The sequence below is a fragment of the Botryllus schlosseri genome, chromosome 3 (genome assembly GCF_051294905.1).
Source record: "Botryllus schlosseri isolate E-star chromosome 3, Bs_hap1, whole genome shotgun sequence".
Taxonomy (NCBI): Eukaryota; Metazoa; Chordata; class Ascidiacea; order Stolidobranchia; family Styelidae; genus Botryllus; species Botryllus schlosseri.
In genome coordinates, this window is record NC_137238.1 from 34457030 (window position 1) to 34469572 (window position 12543).

The 12543-nt window shown below is 41.3% G+C and overlaps 3 non-coding genes across 3 annotated transcripts; all 3 read right to left on the bottom strand.

Annotated features, from left to right (window-relative positions):
• Positions 1–954: 954 nt before the first annotated feature.
• On the bottom strand, positions 955–1026 carry Trnae-cuc (transfer RNA glutamic acid (anticodon CUC)). Its single transcript has one exon. It is a non-coding gene; the product is annotated as a tRNA-Glu (tRNA).
• A 1928-nt stretch (positions 1027–2954) lies between these two features.
• Trnae-uuc (transfer RNA glutamic acid (anticodon UUC)) lies at positions 2955–3026 on the bottom strand. The gene has a single exon. It is a non-coding gene; the product is annotated as a tRNA-Glu (tRNA).
• A 7451-nt stretch (positions 3027–10477) lies between these two features.
• Trnae-cuc (transfer RNA glutamic acid (anticodon CUC)) lies at positions 10478–10549 on the bottom strand. The gene has a single exon. It is a non-coding gene; the product is annotated as a tRNA-Glu (tRNA).
• Positions 10550–12543: the final 1994 nt, after the last annotated feature.

The window sequence follows — 12543 nt, forward strand, 5'->3', positions numbered from 1 at the left end:
TGCCCGTAAATCGACAATATGACTTCTAAATACCGTTATAGCGATAAAACATCACAATCATTACATAAAGAGTTTCTGTACGTAGGCATGTTTCAGTTGTTGCATGATTAGTATGCTTTGATTATTTAGCTTGATTTGTTGATGTTACATGGCCTATAACTTCATATGTCTTGGCGTGTCGTTGCGCAGTAATGGCCGACGCCGAAGTCTCTATTTCCATAAGTCATGCGTATTTTTGTTGTGGGAAAGGTGTCCCCGAATCCAAATATATGACAATATTGAATCGCGTGCAGCGCGAAAAATTTTTTGAAAAATTTGCATGAATTTCTAAAAAACTACTATATAATTGATGGTAATTCACGAAATGATGTTGGGCCCCCTTCGAGTTCGCCCCCAATTGGGGGGTTTGGTGTTTGGCAGTTACGGTCCTGACTCCATATAGCCGTTTTAACGCGTTATATCCCCCTTCGTTGTTTTCGCCCCCATCTCCCCCATCGTCCGTTTTCGCCCCCCTATCGCCCATTTCGTTATTTTCGCCCCCCTAGACCGCCAAATCGCCCCCTGGGGGGCGATATCGCCCACGTTTGGAACCACTGCCCTAGACCATCTGGGACTACATCGGACATGATTTAATTCATAAAGGCATTGTACTAAAACCCCGTAAAACAAATTTGCTGTGCTCTATCAATTTAGATGTGCACCACCAAAAATTGCTGGAAATTAATTTAAATTTTAGTACTTTTTCACGGTACGAAAAAGCAGTAATTCCCATGAACACATTGGAGGAGCTTCTATTTCATAATTCTGATTTACCACATTTTTTGTGTGATGAGGTGTGTATATTTTTTAAGTTTTATGATCTCTTCACATTTTCTAATCCAGTATATTTATGGTTATTTTGTCGTTACAAGAATTCCATTCTATGGTGTCGCTTCACGATAACAGAAATATACGTTCCCAGACCGGGAATCGAACCCGGGCCGCCTGGGTGAGAGCCAGGAATCCTGACCCCTAGACCATCTGGGATTACGTTACGGGAACAGAATAGTTGAAATTATAATTGCATTTCTCTAAATTGGGGTGTAAGAGATTTACTGGAATGTTAGTATCCAATTAAATAATAGACTCATATTAAAAATGCAATACAGTCCATCCTCAAGATTACCTGACCACGACTGACCTATCGATCTCGCTTCCCATGACATGCCGCCCTATTTCTTGTTGCTTCCTTTCTCTATACTATCTTTCTTACTTTCATTCAGTGTGCATGCCTCCCCTTTACATCGCCAAGGCCAAGGTGGGTGTCTGATTCCATAGACAACTCCTAGTCGCTTCGACATCTTCCTTTCTTTTCATTGTATCGCATTTTTTTGTGGAGTATTGAACTGATAAAATTGCTAATAAACCAATGATGATGATGATGATGATGAAATAAATCCGAATATTTTCGGCCGACACTTGTCAGGGGAAACTAGGAATTGCCAAGTTTGTGTATAGATTTGTAATATGCAGTAATATACGTAGTATATGCATCACTTAAAATTGCTGGGAACTGATTTATTCCATGTTTTATTTGGAGGTACCGACGAATAAACTACCCCTGCAACCTAGAATTGAACGCGAGAGGCCTCTGGTAAAGGTCAGAAATCCTAATCCCCACACCATTCGTGACTGCGTCACGACTTAGAATTGAAAAATCCATAATTGTATTGGTCTAAAATGGAACATAAGACATTAACTTTTTGGCATGCATAATATACTAAATTTCGGCAAAATAATTTCAGTGCATGTTGTCGCTTCGCTACCAGTTCGGGAATCGAACCGTTTTCGTGATTTTTATTCGAGTGTGCAGGCCTACACCCGGGCCACCTGCATGGGTGAGAGTCATGACCGCTATACCAACTGCGATTGCGTTGGTGGGATGGGATGGTAGAATATGTGAGTGCATTGCTCTAAAATGCACTGTAAGACATTTACTGGACATGTAGTATGTTCAAATTGGTAATGCATCACCTAAGATTGCTGAAATCCAGAAATTCCAACAGATACAGGCCTACCATCTGATATTGCGCCGGCGGAACATGATTGACTTCACAACTACATTGGTCTAAAATGCGCTATAAAAAGTCTTCTGGATTGGTAGTATAGGAATGTTCTAATTTCGCTATGCACCATTGAAAATTGCTGGAAATGAATTTTACAATCCATGATTCCGGGAAAATAATGTAAGTGCATGTTGTAGTTTCAAAAAATTTAAAATAGTTTTCCCACATCCCGAATCCATCCCGAATTTTTCACATCCCGAATCCATCCCGGGCCACCTGAGTGAAAGTCAGGAGTTCTGACCCCTAAACCGTCTGGGAATGCTCCGGCAACAATAAATACCTGACATCGTTGCGCTAAAAGTGCTATACTTAAGTTGATCGGATTTGAACACTACGCCAGGCTTGTGTTTTAATATCGTTTTGCATGACCCAAAATTGCCAAAAACGAATTTATACCGTGTTTATAGTTCCGATAACGAAAATTGTAGTTCACAGACCGGGAATCGAACCTGGACCGCCTGCGTGAAAGCCAGGAATCCTGACCCCTAGACCACCTGTGACTACGCCGGTGAGACAGTATGGTCTAATTCATCACTACATTGTTCTAAAACCTCGTATAACAAATTCACTGTGCTCTATCAATTTAGATAGGCTACGCACCACTTAAAATTGCTGGAAATTGATTTAAACTATGGTACTTTTTCGCGGTACCGAAAAGTACTAATCCCCATGACCGCACTGGAGGAGCTTTGATGGCATAAATTCTGATTTACCGCATATTTTGTGTGATGAGGTGTATATATTTTGTGATTTCTTCACATTTTTGAATCCAGTAAATTTATTGTTATTTGTCGGTGCAAGAATTCCATTCCATGGTATCGATTCGCGACGCGATTACAAAAATAGATTTTCCCAGACCGGGAATCGCACCCGGGCCGCCTGGGTGAAAGCCAGGAATCCTGACCCCTAGACCATCTGGGATTACGCCGTTGAGACAATATGGTCTAATTCATAACTGCATTGTTCTAAAACCTCGTATAACAAATTCACTGTGCTCTATCAATTTAGATACGCACCACCCAAAATTGCCAAAAACGAATTTATACCATGTTTATAGTTTCGATATCGAAAATTGTAGTTCCCAGACGAGACGGACTTTCAGCATTCCCGTGGCCACTTACTGGCCACGGATAATTTCGTGGCCGGCCACAGATATTCCGTGGCCGGCCATGAAAAGTGCTATTCTGTGGCCGGCCATGGTGATTTTCATGGCCGGCCATGAAATTTCAGCATGGCCGGCCATGAAATTTCTATGGTCGGCCATGTCAAACTCATTCTCATGGCCGGCCATATCCAAATTTCATGGCCAGCTGCAATATATCAAGTTAGTATCACTGTATGTGACCCAATCGTGGTCGAATGCAAAATCAATTATGTTCTATTATGGGCTTACAGTAAATAGAACTAGGTGAGAGCGACAGTTTAGCTCAGTTTATATGCATTCTCACCCGAAATACCAGAAGAATAGAAATACAATGAAAAGATGGGAAAAAGATCAAACGATCTGAGATCGTCTCTATATATCAATTAGAAACACAAAAAATTATGTAAAGAATGCATTAAAAAGGAGGATATCCTCTAAATGAAACAGGAAATAATGGTATAGAAGGATAGAGGCGATGAAGACATTATCAAAACTGGTAACTGATGGTAAGTGTTAATTTGTATCTTTTTTTTTATAGAAATAGACTAAATATTCGGCTGAAACTCGTCACAGCTAATCGTATGCAACTGCATAGAATTGGAAAAAACAATGTATACCAGATATCCGTCAGAAAATCTCTATAAGTTCCCCAAAAGCTGTGAGATTCACATGACATTCTGTGGCCGGCCACAGAACAGATAAGAGCTCGCTGTGGCCGGTGCTTCCCCCGTTCTGATATTGATTTTCAACCGTATGATGTGAATGTGCATTGTGCATTGTGCAGTTGCAGTTGCAATTGCAATCGATTGTATAGTTAGTTTTATTTTGTAAATATGCAAACCTACGAGTAACAATATGATGATGATAAGGCCCTTCATTTTTCAACCATGATTATCGTTTATGATGAGTCTGCGGTGCGCATAAGTAATACATATATATTTGATCATGCAGTTTAAGGATGTTTGTAGGGGCAGTTTAAATTCTTTAATGGATTGCCCTGATGAATTTATGAATAATACAATACTGTACTGGGAATTTGTCTTAATTCACTGCCGATTTTCGATTTACGCTTAAGTAGACTCGACTATATACCTCCTTGAATGCATAATCTGTTCCATCGAGATACTGGATCGGTCAATATGCCGTCATTTTACCTGTTTTCTTGTTTTCAATACTAAATACCGTAATGAAAGTACCCGAACGAAACAATTACGGAATCAAAGAACCAAGAATATGTGGAAAATACTATTTCAAGTTCCAGAAAAGCTGTGAAATCCACATTACATTCTGTGGCCGGCCACAGAGCAGCTGCTGTGGCCGGTGCTTCCCCCGATCTGATATGTCTTAGTTGCAAACAATTCCATAGTTTGTTATCTTTCGTATAGCTCAATAGCTGTGAATTGGATAATGCCAGGCTGATACAATCCTTCCTTTCTGTATCAGGTCTATGATGAGTCCGCGATATACGGTTATGTACATATTTGATTATCGTACTGCTATACAATACATACGACGTTCGAGATCCTCAGCATCAATGGAGCTTGCACTCATTTGCACGATGAGCGTTGTGTCGATGAATCTAAGAATATTTCTATGCTGTAGCAACACGTGAACTTGACACACTGCAGATGTGCCGTAGATGTAGAATAAAGGCAACGATGTAGCCTAACCTTCCGGTAATACTGCTGGTAAAATGTGGGGCTTTGTTCCCAGAAATTTGATTTTGGTCACGTTTCCGATCCTATATAATTGGTATGTATAATGTATATTGTATATCCAACTAGGTGCCGTTCTTCCAGGTCGAAGCAAATAATGTACGAATGAGATGCATGTCGCAGTCACTAAAGATGCCGTGTATGCCAGAGGATACTTGATTACCATGGGTGCAAGGATCGTTTTGTATCACATGTCGTTGTTAGATCAAGCTGCTAACCGATGTGGTGGGCATAGGACGTAAATGTGCCTGCTATATAATTAAATTACTGTTATAATAATAGATCACTTCTGATACTTTGCATCATCTAAACCAGTGGTTCTTAACCTTGCCACCAGCGCCCCCCAGGGGGCGCTGGCGATTTTGAAAGGGGGCGGAAACGCTCAGGGGGCGATATGGGGGGCGCTGGGCTCAGGGGGGCGGTATGGGGGGCGCTGGAGAAAAATGGCTTCGCAGTAGATGATGTGGTGGTATGACATATCCTTAATGAGTATTCAGAGAAAATGAACACCGAAAACTTCGTTATATATAGCCTACAAAAGACATCTAGGTTTAATTGTCCATGGGCGCCTAAATGACTGGCACCGAATATTCCTGTGTTGGCAATCTGAACCCCAGAAGACGAATTCCATCCGGCAGGGAAAAATTATATGCCAGTAAAGAAATACCAATTTGAAATCGTGTTCGTCTTTTAGTTTAGTACGATTGGGCGACAGGGATATCTAAAACTAGATATTCTTGTTGGGCGATATCCCTGTTGGGCGATTCTATATCTTTTGATATAGCAAACAGGAGGTCACGAAATAACATCATGCAACGAAGTCATACCAACGGGTTCACCCGCCCGAATATGTTCAATTATTAGTTACGGGCCCTACACTTTCCAAGACACCTAACAATGTTCGCTCTACGTTTTGATGAGTCTGCGCACACTCAATAAACTCACTGCGCAGACACTTGGACAACAGTGCGTAACGACTAAAAAAGGGTCAAAACTTCGGATTAGTTGTACGCAACGTAGATTTTCTGTGCACAGATACCATGTCCGCACTGCGCACGTGAGCAGCTTAGACGGAACATTGCACCTCACTCAGCTCTACCGGTAAATCTGGTAACGTGAGCAGAGAGGACAAGAAATTATTAGCAATATATATGCAATTCCCGATCTTACTGACCGATTTTATCATGAATTATCGAAAGTTTTCGCACTTCGCACTGGCTCGCTAAACAGTACAGCTTATTTCGTGGCAAAACGAACAACGTGATGGGGGCGGTCGGTTTATCGCCCTATGGGAGCCCAAGACCCAAGTTTTTTTCGGGGGGCCTGACGAAGTGCCGTTGCGATCCTGACAACGGGTATAAGCCTGAAGATGTATAATTATTATTAAGGGGTCCTACCTTTTCAATCACACATCACTCAGCTCTACCGGTAAATTTGTTTACGTGAGCAGAGAGAGGATAAAATTTGATATCAATATACATGCAATTCCCGATCATATTTACCAATTCAATCATTAATTATTGAAATTTTTCGCGCTTCGCGCGTCTAGGCGGGAATACCTGGCTCAGTAAATGGACACCCAATGTAGATGACTAGTATCAGCAAATAGTGGATAGCCGAAAGGGGGTCTGGGGGCGAAGCCCCCTGGAAGTTTGGTTTATCACCCGATAGTGGGGGGCTAAGACCAACGTTTCTGGGGGGCTGACGAAGTGCTGTTACGGCCCTGGTAACGAATTGATTGTACCTACGGGCACGCCCGAATATGTTTAATTAATAATTACGTGCCCTCCATCTTCCCATACAACAGCTCAATCAGCGCTACTGGTAAATCTGATTACGTGGGCTGAGAGGATAAAAAGTTTATAGCGACTTGTATATGTAATTACCACCTATTCATTCATGCATTATGGAAAATTTTGTTACCTAGGGCGACCATGCCACACGAACTTTGCTGACCATCGAAATCACGCTACGGGGTTCTTGGGGGCGAAGCCCTCGGAAGTTTGGTTTATCACGCTATGGGTGCGCAAGGCAATCATTTTTAGGGGGGATGACGAAGTGCAGTTACGGCCCTCCCTCTTACTCATTGTCTTTATTACATTCCTTACAATATGCGGTTGGGGGGCGCTGGAGCACGATAATTTTTGAAAGGGGGCGCTGGAGGAAAAAAGGTTAAGAACCACTGATCTAAACCAGCATCATCGATCGATGCGAAGAGAGACATCAAATGCAGCGCCATCGATCTATGAAAAAATGCCCATGCCAAGCCTGCGAATTGACCAATAGGCATGATATATTTGTGGTTGATGCAGGGAACAATGTGCAATTCAGCGAACAATCTTGATGACACAGACAATTAGTCCCAATCGTTCATTATAATTCGACATTTGAATGCAGTGCAAATACTTATCGCCGTGTAGAGTGTATCAGATCTCTCGTGCCCCTGCTGGGTGTTTTCTGTGAAAAGCGTGTACTGGACACATTGCATTCATGCAACTGCTTGTATATGAATTGTGAATGATTGTAATCATATCTTCAATTGCTTCAGATCTTGTGAAATTGGTAACGGAATAAACAAACTTTGGGTGAAAGCCAGGAATCCTGACCCCTAGATCATCTGGGATTACGCCGTTGTGGCAATATGGTCTAATTCAGAGGTCTCAAACACGCGGCCCGCGAACGCATTTTGTGCGGCCTGCGACGGCATTTTGTATTTTCAAGTGTTCAACAATATATTCAAGTGCCGTATATCTTTTTTAGATATATGAACCTAAAGTTCACGCTAAAACTACTATAAAAATCGCTGAAATCTCAACAAACTTCACTATCCCATCACTTTTCAAAGCTACCTTGCGGTAAAAGATCAGCTATTACGTCACATTTCTAGTTCATGATGGTGAAACTTGACCCGTTGATGATTCGTGACGGAAAATTGTGATTTGGTTAGGTGTGAACTTCTCGTAAAATGACTCGATTTCGGATTGACTGGGTGAATAAATAAATATGACTCGAGTTGAGTCGGGTCAAACGTAAAATCAGAGATGGACTTGTGACTGGGAACGGTGACTTGGTAATCCTACGGACGCAACAATCCATGAAACTGTCATGGGCAATAATAATACATTAAAAGGTTGTAGCTTGCGTTGCGTAGGGTATATAGCTATCTAATCAGGTAAGTATGGCAACCATTGGTATTATGTGACCCCCGTGACGTATAGTTGGTTATATGCTGGGTGTTGTTTGCTCTCTTTATTCATGTTATTATCGGGGACGAGTAAGGTAGCAGTACGCTCTACAGCTGTAACACCAATGAATTCTTCGCTGATTGGATATTTCTATTCCAGGGGTTCTTAACCAGGGTCCGCAGGCCCCATCGGGGTACAAAGCACCACATCAGGGTGTACGAGATTCATTGTGGAATCGGGCCTATATTCTGTGGAATATTTTCTTGGTCAATTTATTCAACTATAAAATAATCTTCACTCTAGGCGTGATTTCATGTGAATGGGTTTTCTGATTTCAATATGGGTTCCATCAGTAATTGTGTTGAAAATGGACAGGGGCTACAAGAAATCTTATTGGAAGCACAATGGGTACGATCTCTAAGGTTAAGAAGCAATGCTATTACTCTGGCTCAATAATGATTATATTCAAGTTGTTATTGATTTGTTTCAATAATAATTGAAGGCAAAATCTAGCGATTATTTAATTTGGCTTTGGCAATGACAGTAACAACCAGTGTTGGGATGACTCGAGTCATGACTTGACTCGAGTCAGACTCGAGTCACCTTCTTCGCATGACTTGACTTGACTCGAGTCACTTTGCTAAAATGACTTGACTTGACTCGGCGTATAAGAAATGTGGATTGACTCGTGACTCGGAGCTAAATTCACGAGTCAATTTCAAGTCATCAAGTAATTGTTGTCGATAAAAATCACTGTATCTTACATATGTTCAGATTGTTCGCGAAACGCTTGCGTACCCCGTGAGAGTGACCAATCATTTAATGACCGTGCGTTTCATTGAGCCTCGACTGTTCTCTCACAAATAAATTGACCGCACACGAAGTGACCGAAGCTTACTGCTTACGTTGTCGTAACTCTAGAAGTAAAGTAATAGAACAGCAAAATGTTAATTTCTGTTCTCTGTCCTTACCTTAACCAAACCTCTTGTTCTATTGAAATTGAAGTAAAATATAGTTTATATAGTCCTCAATCATTGGCGCAGGCTCGAATGGCATCATATCTATTTGAAAATTAGTAATGTATTGTATCTTATCAATTCGTTTCTCTATTCTATATTTTGGCTGGTAACTATATTAACTGAGGCTGAGGCTATGCAATTACGTAGTTTAACAGTTCTGCGTATATGTGAGCGATACAGCGCCTTCTTGCTTGTATATTTAGCTCTATTTTCCTTCATCGTTTCGTAATCAATGACCACTCAAACTGTATTTCAGACAGCTAGCAAATTGCAATGACGTAATCATGCATCATACATACTTCGGAAGGGCAAATTGACTTGAAATGTGACTTGACTCGTGACTTGACTTGACTTGACTCGACTTGACTCGAGTCACCTCCAAAAATCGAGTAACTTGACTTGACTCGAGTCACCTTTGAAAATTGATTGACTTGACTTGACTCGAGTCAAAATGTGCAATGACTCGAAATGACTCGTGACTCGAAGGCAGTGACTTGATCCCATCACTGGTAACAACAGCCTATACTTATCACGACTATATCAACACCAGGATTAGGCTACACCGCTCAAATGCTCTGATATCAGATCAATCTTCAGTAGATTTTCAAATATTCTGCGTAAAGTTGTGGCTCGTCAAAGGTCCACTATAGCTGCAAATTATAACCCGACAGTTTTATGATGCCATGATGCATCCTCTCGCATGATATCTATAACTAATTAGTTTAAAAAAGTATGCCCGGCACAAAAACAATGTTATTCAAATATTTCAAAATATTATTTTTTTTGTGTCAAGCGTGAATAGTACAATAGTAAATTACATTTCCTCAATGTTTGTGGAATGCCTGTCTGCAAGGTCCCCGTCAAATTAGGCCTACCTGGAAGTTATACACTGAATATCCCTATTATTGAGGCTGCGGCCCGCGGCGTCATCAAAACTAGGAAATTGGCCCGCGAGCGCATTTGAGTTTGAGACCTCTGGTCTAATTCATAACTGCATTGTTCTAAAACCTCGTATAACAAATTCACTGTGCTCTATCAATTTAGATATGCACCACTTAAAATTGCTGGAAATTAATTTAAACTATGGTACTTTTTCGCGGTACCGAAAAGTACTAATTCCCATGACCGCACTGGAGGAGCTTCGATGGCATAAATTCTGATTTACCGCATATTTTGTGTGATGAGGTGTATATATTTTCAAATTTTGTGATTTCTTCACATTTTTGAATCCAGTAAATTTATTGTTTTTTGTCGGTGCAAGAATTCCATTCCATGGTATCGCTTCGCGACGCGATAACAATAATATATTTTCCCAGACCGGGAATCGAACCCGGGCCGCCTGGGTGAGAGCCAGGAATCCTGACCCCTAGACCATCTGGGATTACGTTACGGGCACAGAATAGTTGAAATCATAATTGCATTTCTCTAAATTGGGGTGTAAGTTACTGGAATGTTAGTATCCAATTGAATAATAATAGACTCATATTGAAAATACAATACAGTCCATCCTCAAGATTACCGGACCACGACTGACCTATCGATCTCGCTTCCCATGACATGCCGCCCTATTTCTTGTCGCTTCCTTTTTCTATACTATCTTTCTTACTTTCATTCAGTGTACATGCCTCCCCTTTACATCGCCAAGGCCAAGGTGGGTGTCTGATTCCATAGACAACTCCTAGTCGCTTCGACATCTTCCATTCTTTTCATTGTATCGCTATTTTTTGTGGAGTATTGAACTGATAAAATTGCTAATAAACCAATGATGATGATGATGATGATGATGAAATAAATCCGGATATTTTTGGCCGACACTTGTCAGGGGAAACTAGGAATTGCCAAGTTTGTGTATTGATTTGTTAAATGCAGTAGTATACGTAGTATATATGCATCACCTAAAATTGCTGGGAACTGATTTATTCCATGTTTTATTTGGAGGTACCGACGAATAAACTACCCCTGCAACCTAGAATTGAACGCGAGAGGCCTCTGGTAAAAGTCAGAAATCCTAACCCCCACACCATTCGTGACTGCGTCACGACTTAGAATTGAAAAATCCATAATTGTATTGGTCTAAAATGCAACATAAGACATTAACTTTTTGGCATGCATAATATACTAAATTTCGGCAAAATAATTTCAGTGCATGTTGTCCCTTCGCTACCAGTTCGGGAATCGAACCGTTTTCTTGATTTTTATTCAATGTGCAGGCCTACACCCGGGCCACCTGGGTGAGAGTCATGACCGCTATACCTACTGCGATTGCGTTGGTGGGGTGGGATGGTAGAATATGTGAGTGCATTATTGCTCTAAAATGCACTGTAAGACATTTACTGGACATGTAGTATGTTCAAATTGGGAATGCATCACCCAAGATTGCTGGCAATGGTGTTGCTTTGTGGTAACAATGAAAGCATTTCCCAGGCCGGGAATTGAACTCGTGCCGCCTTGGAGAAATCCACAAATCCCAACAGATATAGGTCTACCATCTGATATTGCGCCGGCGAAACGTAATGGTTGACTTCAGAACTACATTGGACTAAAATGCGCTATAAAAATTCTTCTGTATTGGTAGTATAGGCATGTTCTAATTTTACTATGCACCATTGAAAATTGCTGTAAATGAATTTTACAATCCATGATCCCGAAAATGATTCCGGGAAAATAAAGTAAGTAATCCGCAGCTATCCTGCTAGGCGCTCAGCAATCACGGATAGCATGGAGGAGAAAAAAAACAGGGGCGCAGACTAGATGACCTCATGGGGCCTTATCGCAACTCCGTCGTCAAAGCATCTCGATGGTGCAGGCGAAAAAGAATATCATCTCTCTCTCTCTCTCTCTTTGACCATCTGGGAATGCCCAGGAAACATGACTTGACTTCATTGTGCTAAAAGGACTCTGTTTACCGAAGTTTACCGAATTCGAACAGTAGACCAGGATTATGTTATAATATCGCTTTGCATGACCCAAAATTCTCGAAAACGAATTTATAACGTGCTTATAGTTTCGATAGCGAAAATTGTAGTTCACAGACCTTGAATCCAACCCGTGCCGCCTGAACCCTGACCTCCTGGACCAGTGGTTCCCAACCTTTTTCGACCCATCGCCCCCTTTTCAAGGTCAACACCAATCATCGCCCCCCAAAATTTTGTGCACCGATAATTGGGCAAACAGACTGTAATCACCGGCGGGTTGACTAAAAAAAAAAAAAAAAAAAGGTCATCTTTCTCCGCTCAGAGTTGCAAATAACGTTTTTTCTCTCCGAATTGCTAGGTGGATGACTAAAAAAAAAAAAAAAAAAGGTCAGCCGTTTTGACGCGTCATCGCCCCCCTATCGCCCCCTTCGCTATTTTCGCCCCCCGTCGCCCCCTTTGT